Below are 10,841 nucleotides of genomic sequence, written 5' to 3'. Positions count from 1 at the left end.
ATTGATAGTAGCCACTACCGCAGCACAATAGCGCTGCAGCTTCGGGCACCTCCACAGCATATGCACAAGTGTCCCATTATCCACCAGGCAGCGGGGGCAGAACGGATCATCTCTTCTACGCCATTTATACAGCTTTTCAGGTGTACGATATGTACAATGAATAATAAAAAGCTGAGTAAGCTTCTGGGTTGATGACAGTGATACCTTGAGAACATTGCCCAGTATTACTTTCCACTACTCATCAGAGACTTGTCCTATATCGTCCCCCCAGCCAGCTCTGCATCTCAAGGTCATCGCCCCAGAGACATGACCAAGAAGAGAGCCATACAAGGACGAGATTTGTCCTTTCCTGGAGGGCGCCATAGTTAATTTCATAAGCACTACCGGTCTAGTGGGCTCCCATATGGAGGTTGTGGCCTGCGCCAGGATAGCGTGACGCAGTTGTAAATATTGAAAAAAGGATGTGTTAGGCAAGTCAAATTCCGTACGCAGGGACTGAAAGTCTTTCAGTATGCCTTTGCAGTATAGTTGTGAAATATACCTTATCCCCCGTCTTTCCCAATTGGAAAAATGTTGTAGTTTATTAAGTTCTGGGTAGTTACTATTCTTCCATATACGTGATCAGTTAGTATATTCCGTATATTGCAAATGCTGTTTAGTTCTGTTCCATACCTTACTTATAAGTATAAAAGTGGGGTATTGGTCCACAGCACCCAATTCCCCCGCCTCTATACATTCCACCAGGTTATTCCCAGTTACCTGGGTACACACTATATTTCTAATGGGGTCCAGGGACTCTGGACATAGCCATCCTGTCAAATGTTGTAGCTGTGCCGCCACAAAATAGAAAAATGGGTTCGGTACTGCTAGACCTCCCAAATCCTTTGTCTCCTGTAAAGTTTCCAATTTGATTCTTGGGACTTGTTTCCTCCATATTAGTGCCCGGTATATAGTATTACATCTTTTAAACACATGGGCAGGGATCCAGATGGGGGCATTGTGGAGCACATAAAGTAACTGAGGATTCCAAATCATTTTGATCAGGTTGCAGCGTCCAACCACGGACAGCGGCAGCTTGATCCAACTAGTTGTTTTTTCCTGATTTTTTTTTAAAACAGGTTCCACATTCAGCTTGATATATTGCTCTAAATTAGAGTGAACCATAATACCTAAATATTTGAATTTATCCACAACTTTAATCTGGTCCGCAATCTGCAGCAAAGGTCCCGGAAGCGGGTCCAATGGGAGGAGGGTGGACTTATCCCAATTAATTCTAAAACCGGAAAATGTTCCGAAGGTGTGAACCAATTCCATGAGGTGGACTAGGGATACAGACGTATCACCCAGAAACAGCAGCGCATCATCTGCATATAGTGCCAGTTTATCTTCTAATTCTCCCTGCCTAAAACCTTGTATATCTGGATTCCCCCTTATAGCAGCCGCCAAGGGCTCTATGGCCAGGGTGAAAAGTAAAGGAGAAAGGGGGCAGCCCTGTCTCGTTCCCCTATATAAATCAAATGAGGGTGAGAGGGTATTGTTTATCCGCATGCACGCTTTTGGTGCTTTGTACAATAATTTAATCCAAGAAATTATTCCCTCGCCCAAATTAAACTTCTCCAATACTTTCCAGAGGTATTCCCATTCAACACTATCAAAAGCCTTGGCGGCGTCTAATGAGAGTATAGCTATATTTCCCTGGTTATCAATAGGGATCTGCATATTTAAAAAAAGTCGTCTCAGATTATTTGCCGTAGATCTATTTGGTATGAAGCCGGACTGGTCCGGATGCACTAGTGTAGTCACCAGAGTGAAAGAGTGAAATTCCTTCAATATAGAAGGCGTGTCTGTTATAGTCAGTTGTGTTGATGTGGTGATACTGTGGACCACTTGAGATGGCTGTTGCGACCTAGCTATCATTGCCAACATATGGCCATTTTTTTCCCCCTCCTCAAAATAATTTTGGGAGGTGAAGAATTGGAATTATCTGCTCCCTTATTTGATGTTTGCAATAAGAGAGGTTCCCCAATCGTCCACAGGGTTCTCTCCGTTTGAGCTACTGTATGGGAGGCACCCCCGGGGCCTACTGGACATTGCCAGGGAAACATGGGAGAGTGAGAGTTCCCCTCAAAGTGTGATTGAACATGTGGCCCAAATGCAAGATAGAATTGCCCAAGTGATGCCGATTGTGAAGGAACATTTAGCCCAAGCCCAATTGGCTCAACAAAGGATTTACAATCGGGGGGCCAGGTCCGTTCCTTTGCACCGGGTGATAGGGTGTTGGTGTTGGTCCCCACGGTCGAAAGTAAATTCCTAGCCAAATGGCAGGGTCCATATGAAGTGTTGAAAAAAATGGGAGTGGTGAATTATAAAATTAGCCAACCGGGAAGACAAAAACCTGAGCAGCTCTATGACGTGAACTTGCTGAAACCATGGAAGGATAGAGAGTCCTTGGTCGCTAAGACTACCCGATTTTCTGCTCCATTTAACCTTGCTGTCCCTGAAGTTGGGATAGCGGAGACTCTATCCAAAACTCAGAAACAGGAGGTTAAAGAATTTGTGCTCCGTAATAAGGAGAAGTTTTCAGACCTGCCAGGTTGGGTCTCCGGAGTTGAACATGACATTATCACCACACCAGGGGATAAGGTCAAGTTGAAGCATTATAGAATTCCAGAAGCCCGGCGAGAGGCAATTCGCCAGGAAGTAAAAAAAATGCTTGAGCTGGGGGTGATAGAAGAGTCAAATAGTGATTGGTCCAGTCCCATTGTCTTAGTGCCCAAACCAGATGGAAGTTGGCGGTTTTGTAATGACTTTCGCCGGCTGAATCAAATCACTAAGTTTGACACCTATCCTATGACCCGCATAGATTAACTGATTGATCGCCTAGGCACTGCCCGGTACATGACAACATTAGACCTGACCAAGGGTTATTGGCAAATTCATCTCTCGGAGTCGGCCAGGGAAAAAACAGCATTTGTAACTCCAGACAGATCTTTCCAATATCGGAGGATGCCTTTTGGGTTACAAAATGCTCCCGCCACATTCCAATGCACCATGGATAAGACCCTTCGGCCTCATCGAGCCTATGCTGCTGCATACCTCGATGACGTTGTTATCCACAGTGAGGATCACACTTGCCAAAAGTTCAGGCTGTGTTGGATTCCATCTGGAACGCCGGGTTTACAGCCAATTCAAAAAAATTTACCCTTGGGCTAGAAGAGGCGAAGTATCTGGGGTATACCATTGGAAGAGGTCTAATCAAGCCCCAAATAAACAAAGTTGAGGCTATTCAGGATTGGCCACGTCCCACCAACAAGTAACAGGTTCGTGCATTTTTGGGGATGGCGGGCTATTATCACCGCTTTATCTCCCATTTTGCCTCACAGACTGCTCCCCTGACCAATTTGACCAAAGGGAAGGAGTCTGTAATGACCAAATGGACCCCCAAAGCAGAAACAGCTTTTCAGGCTTTAAAACAGGCCTTATGTAGTCAGCCAGTTTTAAATTTGCCTGATTTTTCACGGGACTTTGTGGTTCAGACAGATGCGTCAAATGTGGGCTTAGGAGCTGTACTATCTCAGATTATCAAGGGGGAGGAACACCCTGTTATGTATCTCAGCCGAAAGTTGAAGGCCCATGAGGAGAATTATGCCACCATTGAGAAAGAATGCTTGGCGGTGAAATGGGCTTTGGATTCTCTCCGGTACTACCTCGTGGGTAGACAGTTTGAACTGGTGACGGATCGTGCCCCATTGAAGTGGATGGCGCAGAACAAAGAGGAGAATAAATAGGTGGTTCCTGGCCCTCCAGGAATTTAGTTTTGTGGTAACGCATCGCCCCGGTGCTAAAATGGGGAATGCAGATGGGTTGTCCCGACTGCATGCCTGCCTGGCAACCTGTGTCCCAACCCTAGGGTTGAAACAAGAGGGGGGGTATGTGACAGGAAGTCAGGTAAATCTGTGGGTGTTGTCACAGACAGGACATACATTTCTGCCTTGTTTAGACAATACACCAATTGTTATTAGGCGTCGGCTGCAAATGTAGTCAGAAAAGGTCTAAGGGCGTTAGAAGACTTCAGCTGTTCAGAATGAGGCAATTAAGGCCTCTATAAGTAGTCCAGAGGATTAAAACTGATTGGCTGCATCCTGAGGCTTTGTGAATAAGGAGAGCAGTGTACTGAAAGTCTTCTGAGGAGGTGAGGAGGTGTTTGATTTTTCTGTGTGATAAAAATCAAAAGACTATTGTTTTTCTGCTGTATGACCAGCAGTGTCTGCCCAGCACTAGGCTGTACCAGACTCCATAGATAGGTTCCTGTGTGGTGAAGGTAGACGCCCCAAGTGGCCAGGGTTTATTTTATGTTTGATTTTGTTTCTGCTGTTTGGATGCTTGCACTTGTTTCCAGCAAGATGTCTTCGACTGCCTGTCTGTATAAATTCAGTGTGTAGTGAACCCATCCAGGGGGTCACACACCCCACTACCGAGCAAACCCCTTACAATATATATATATATATAGCCTATTCTGATATATTTCAGATAGGCAGGAACACATGCGTAGATCACCACTGTCCTGTACAGCACCCTGGGGCTAACTCAATGCGCTGCACAACTGCCATGAGGGAGCACCTAATGTAGGATCCAGTGCTTGAAGCGACTGAACAGGCTGGCTCCATGTCTTACATCATTATGGTGGGGTCTGGGTATGGTGCCAGTGAGGAAGAGCTGTATCCTGGCCTAGGCCAACAAGGCCCAGGCCAGCACTTTGTAGGGGGGCAGCACGGAAAGAGTCCCCGCCGGCTTGCGGTACACTGTTAGTGTAACGCAAGCTCCTTCTAATTTTTTACTATCCTATCATCCTGGACCACAAACCTTCCTCACTGTGCTATATGTTTGCACCATTGGCATGGTTATATCTTCTTAGTCCTCTCCATAAAATGATCAGAAATTTGTGCTTGAAGTAGAACTATAGGCAACACTTTTTTTTTTACATTTTAGAGTAAGGGAGGGTTATAGCACCTGTCAGTTTATTTTTTACCATCCCTGTCCCATTGCAGAGATTTCCCTTCACTTCCTGCCCCATAGCAAACAGGATGTCAGAGGAAAACTATGCAAATTAAAGGATCACTAAAGGAATTTTTTTCTTTAGCTAAATAGCTTCCTTTACCTTACTGCAGTACTGGTTTCATGTCCTCATTGTTCGTTTTTGCTTTGAAGTAGTTGTAATTCTGCTGTGATCTCCACACTTCCTGCTTGTCTGGCTCTTTATGAAAAATCTCATGGGAGCTTCTCACTGTGGTCTAAGCTGTGTGTCTAAAACTCCTCAGAACCAATCAGATTCATTTTAAAAACAAAACACTGCCCTGGATTTGTTTGTTTTTGTTCTGTGGGTCTCTTTACTTCACATAAACATGAAACCAGTTTAAAACCGAAAGTGAAACTAGAGGCACATTATATGATAGAATTTAATCTATTTTTAATCATTTTTAAAAGGAATCAGTTAACTTGTATGTCTCTATACCCTGTAAACAGTCATTTCAGCAAAAAAAATGTTTCCTTTAGTGACCCTTTAAGGGACTCCAATGCCCCCCAGGCCCTAAGAACTAGTGTCCCCACTTGAAAATGTCAGGGTGTGTCTTAAACAGAAAGGGGTGTGGTCTTGACAGGAAGGGGTGGGTCATATTTAAATTTGGGGGTGCACAAGTTTAGTCGGGCCTAGGGCAGCACAAAACCTAAATACACTACTGCAGTGTGGTGCCTGGGGTACGGATCTTGAGGTTGCGTAAGTATCTGGTATGTAGCCATGTTGGAGCAGAAAATATAAAAAAATCAAAAAGAAAAAAATGTAATCCATCACCTAAGGACAAAAACTGAGGATAACTGTCAGTGGTTGGTGTTATAATGGTAGGGTGACCAGACATCCCCGGTTTCCAGAGACAGTCCCCGGATTGAGGACACTGTGTCCGACCAAGTCTGTCCTCAGTTTGGTGCCCGGATTGGATTTGAACAGGGGTTGGGGTAATTTCAAAGACAGTCAGTGCAGAATTATTTTTTCCATTAACCGTGCCCCTTTCTGATGATCATGTGCTGGTCGGAGTGGAGGAAATATTTCTTCAGTTTTGGGTGCATGCCCATTTAGCTCCGCTCCGCTGTTCTTCTGCCTTGGCTCAAGTCCCGGCCAGCTGCCTGCCTGCTTATCTCCTTGCCTTCACTGGCGGAGAGATCTTCCTCTACCCCCACTCAGTAGTAGCCGGGGCCCGGAGAGTAAAGCCCTGTACACACTAGGGGTGCAACGGATCAAAAAACTCACGGATCGGATCGATCCTCGGATCAGGAGTCACGGATCGGATCATTTTCGGATCAGCAAAAAAAAAAAAAAAATCTTGTTACACCCACCAGAGTTTTATATTTTATAGTTATTTTCAACACAAAATGGAGTTTATATGCTTAAATACAGTGTTTGGAAATCCGACGGACTGTTTACATGTTACATTTTAAAAGCAGCAGCAAACCTGCTGACCTTGCATGCTTGCTAATGTGACAGAACACCTCTGATTTCACATTTAACTAAATGTGAAATCAGAGGTGTTCTGTCACATTATTAAGCATGTAAGGTTTGCTGCTACTTTTAAAACTAAACAGTCTGTTGGTTTTTTAAACACTGTATTTATGCACATAAGCTCAGTTTTGTGTTGAAAATAACTATAAAAAATATATGATCGGACACACACAGCAGGGCTTCACCTGTCAGTGATTATTGTGGGGTATGATGGTGTCCCCATAGTGTGTGTGTGTGTGTGTGTTGACAGGGGACACAGTGTGGAGGGGAGGAATGTGTCATATACTCGCAATGTATTAACTACCGTATGTGTTCTGCTCTCGTCCTCGTCCAGTGCTGGTGATGCCGAAGAGCATCCTCCCCGTCCAGGAATACAATAACAAACACTCAGCCTCCCCCTCCTCCTCCCCCCAGGGCTCCGCAGCGCTCCTTCTCCCTTCACACATGGCTCCGGCCAAAACACTAACACACGCTGCCTGCTTGTAACGCGCCCGCTGATTGGTTTGGAGGCAGGGCAACTCTGGGTCGTCGCTTCTGTTCTGCATCCTGATTGGCCGAGTGCTAGCGCCTCCTCCTTTCTTGTCAGTCAGTGTACTGCAGTGAGAGGAGGCTGAGGGAGCTCGCAATGTACGGATCATACGGATCACATGTGTACCGATCCGAATAGGTTGATCCGTGCGGATCACGGATCAATGACGATCCGTTGCACCCCTAGTACACACGATTGGTTTGTCCGATGAAAACAGACCGATGGACTGTATTCATCGGACAAACCGATCGTGTGTGGGCCCCATCGGTTTGTTTTCCATTGGTGAAAAAAAATAGAACATGTTTTAAATTTTTCCTATGGATAAAAAAACTATAGAAAAAAACGATCGTCTGTGTGGAAGTCCATCGGTCAAAAATCCACGCATGCTCAGAATCAAGTTGACCCATGTTCGGAAGCATTGAACTTCAATTTTTTCAGCACGTTGTAGTTTTTTACGTCACCGCGTTTTGGCACGGTCGGATTTTTGACTGATGGTGTGTAGGCAAGACTGATGAAAGTCAGCTTCATCGGATATCCGACGAAAAAAACCATCGGGATAGATTCCATCAGATATCCGATCGTGTGTACGAGGAATAAGACTTGAGAGGCTGTGAGGCAGGCGGCGATGGGCAGAGAGAGGCAGCTGAGCTCAGCTGACGGTGTCCAGCAGCAGGAACAGGGGGGAAGCCAGTGCCTTCAAGGCTTCAACACAGGTGTGCATTGGGGGTGTCTGCGAATAGACTACATTGCACTTTGTCTGTCCCTCTAGCAAATTGGTCATAAGTTAACAAAATCAGCACCCAGCAGCCATGTTATGTGACACACTGTGACAGAGCAATGATAGAGTGCCAGCTGCCTGTGAGTTATCATAATGCTGATGATGTTAACCAGTTGCCGATCAGCCGATAGCAGATTTACTGGTACAGGGCGGTTACGCTGTGAAGGATCACGTATATGCGCAATCCTGCAGTTCTGGGTCCACCGGTACCCGCTGATCGTTATGTACACAGGCAGAATGGTGGTCTGCCTATGTAAACAAGGCAGATCGCCGTTCTGTCAGTATAGGAGACATTGATCCTGATCCCCCCACAGTGAGAAAACACTTGTTAGGCACACATTTAGCCCTTTGATTGCCCTGGATGTTATCCCCTTCCCAGCCAGTGTCATTAGTACAGTGACAGTGTATATTTTTAGCACTGATCACTGTATTAGTGTCACTGGTTCCCACAAAGTGTCAAAAGTGTCACTTATAGCTGGATTCAGGTACGACGGCGCCTCGTTGCGGCGGCGTAGCGTATTTACACTACGCCGCCGTAAGTTTGCAAGGCAAGTACTGTATTCACAAAGTACTTGGCTGCTAAGTTACGGCGGTGTAGCGTAAATGCGGCGGGCGTAAGCGCGCCTAATTCAAATTTGGCTGAGGGGGCGTGTTTTATGTTAATATGGGTTGACCTGACGTGATTGACGTTTTTTAGGAACGGCGCATGCACAGGACCTATTGGTTTCAACGCGGACGTAAATTACGTCCAGCCCTATTCACGGACGACTTACGCAAACGACGTAAAATTTTCAAATTTCGACGCGGGAACGACGGCCATGCTTAACATTACTAGTCCAGCTATTTGATGGAATAACTTTACGCCTGAAAATGCCTTACGTAAACGGCGTATCTGTACTGCGTCGGCCGGGCGTACGTTCGTGAATAGGCGTATCTAGTGATTTACATATTCTACGCCGACCACAATGGAAGCGCCACCTAGCGGCCAGCCTAAAAATTACACGGTAAGATACGACGGTGTAAGACACTTACGGCGCTCGTATCTTAGCCTAATTTAAAGTGGTTGCAAACCCACTTTTTTTACTTTTACCTACATGTAAGCCTATAATAAGGCTTACCTGTAGGTATAAAGAATATCTCCTAAACCTGCACGGTTTAGGAGATATTCTCCTCGCAATGCGCCGCTGATTGCAGCGGCGCATGCGCAGGGCGGATCCTCGGCTAAAGGACCGGCAGCCGCCGGACCTTGCCAAATTTTAATCTTTAAATTTTAATGACGTCATCGCCGCTCCAGCCAATCACAGCGCTGGAGCAGCGATACCCGGAAGACACGCCGAGTCAAGATGATATCTCGCTCGGCGTGGACCAGGTAAGTTCTACACACCTCGTTCCGAGGTGCATATTAGCGGTGCATATTAGCTCATTATGACTTTTGCCTTGCAGGAGAAAAAAAAAAAAATAATTTTGATGCGGGTTTACAAAAGCTTTAAGCGTATCTGGTTACCAGAATACGCTTAAATTTGCGTCGGCGCAGATTCAGACTTAGGCTGGAGTATCTACTGATACGCCAGCCTAAGTCTTTCTGAATCTGCCTATTAGTGTCTGATTTGTTTGCCGCAATATCGCAGTCCCGCTATGAGTCGCTGATTGCCACCAATACTAGTAAAAAGAAAAATATGTCCCCGGATTTTATTTAAAAAATCGGGTCACCTTATATATAGGAGTCCTAACAGTTCTGTTTGCCGATGTCCAGTCACCTGAAAGTAGCAACATAAAGCTCAGTCGTCTAAGAATATGCCTGCGTCCTGTATAATCAAGGAATATGCATTTGACAAACAGTTGTGCACCATTTTATTCTCCAGGGCTGTTTGTTTTCTGAATATATATATATATATATTTGCTGATGGTTTCATGTAAACTTCTAGCAAAAATTAAGATTTTCACACTTGAGAAAAATTATAAAATTGCTCCGGACTTTAACCACTTGCTGATCAGCTGCCGTCGTTATACTGCGGCAGGTTGGCTCTATTGTGCAAATAGCCATAGCTGTACGTCAGTTTGTGCAATACAGTGGGCTTGCGCACGGCACCGGAGGCACGCGCCCACAAACCGGTGTCTGAGCCAATGCATGTGACCAGCGGCTGCGATATCCGCCGGCCACCTGCGATCGCTCCACACCATCTGTCATTGTATACAAACAGATCCAGGTTCTGACAGAGGAGGAGAGAGAGAGAGAGAGATCGTCTGTTCCTAGTAATTAGGAACAGCGATATCTTTCCTCCTCCAGTCAGTACACTCCCCCTACAGCTAGAAACATCTCCCAGGGAACACATTTAACCCCTTGGTCACCACTAGTGTTAACCCCTTCCCTGCCCATGTCATTTATACAGTAATCCGTGTATTTTTATAGCACTGATGGCTGTATAAATGTCACTGGTCCCAAAAAAGTGTCCAATACATCCACCTCAATGTCACAGTTCTACTAAAAGTCGCTAATTGCCGCCATTACTAGTAAAAAAAAAAAAAAAAAAAAAATGCCATAAATCTATTCCCTATTTTGTAGATACTGTAACTTTTATATATATGTTTACTGCAATTTTTTTACCAAAAATATGTAGCATAAATATTGGCCTAAACTGAGGTGGGTGCAGAGTGCAGGGGTGAGGTAGGTGCAGAAGGCAGGAGTGAGGTGGGTGCAGAGTGCAGGGGTGAGATGGGTGCAGAGTACAGGGGTAAGGTGGGTGCAGAGTACACGGGTGAGGTGGGTGCAGAGTGCAGGGGTTAGGTGGGTGCAGAGTGCAGGGGTGGTATCAGCCAGAAATGGTATGTACATATAGCTACATTGCGTCCAAGCTGGAGCAGGGGTTGGGTGGATGCAGAGTGCAGGGGTGAGGTGGATGCAGAGTGCAGGGTAAGGTGGGTGCAGAGTACAGGGGTGAGGTGGATGCAGAGTGCAGGGTGAGGTGGGTGCAGAGTACAGGGGT

Source organism: Rana temporaria, chromosome 1 (assembly GCF_905171775.1).
Source record: "Rana temporaria chromosome 1, aRanTem1.1, whole genome shotgun sequence".
In the NCBI taxonomy this organism is placed as follows: domain Eukaryota; kingdom Metazoa; phylum Chordata; class Amphibia; order Anura; family Ranidae; genus Rana; species Rana temporaria.
The sequence above is the reverse complement of the archived record's forward strand: the minus strand, read 5'-3'. Positions refer to the sequence as shown.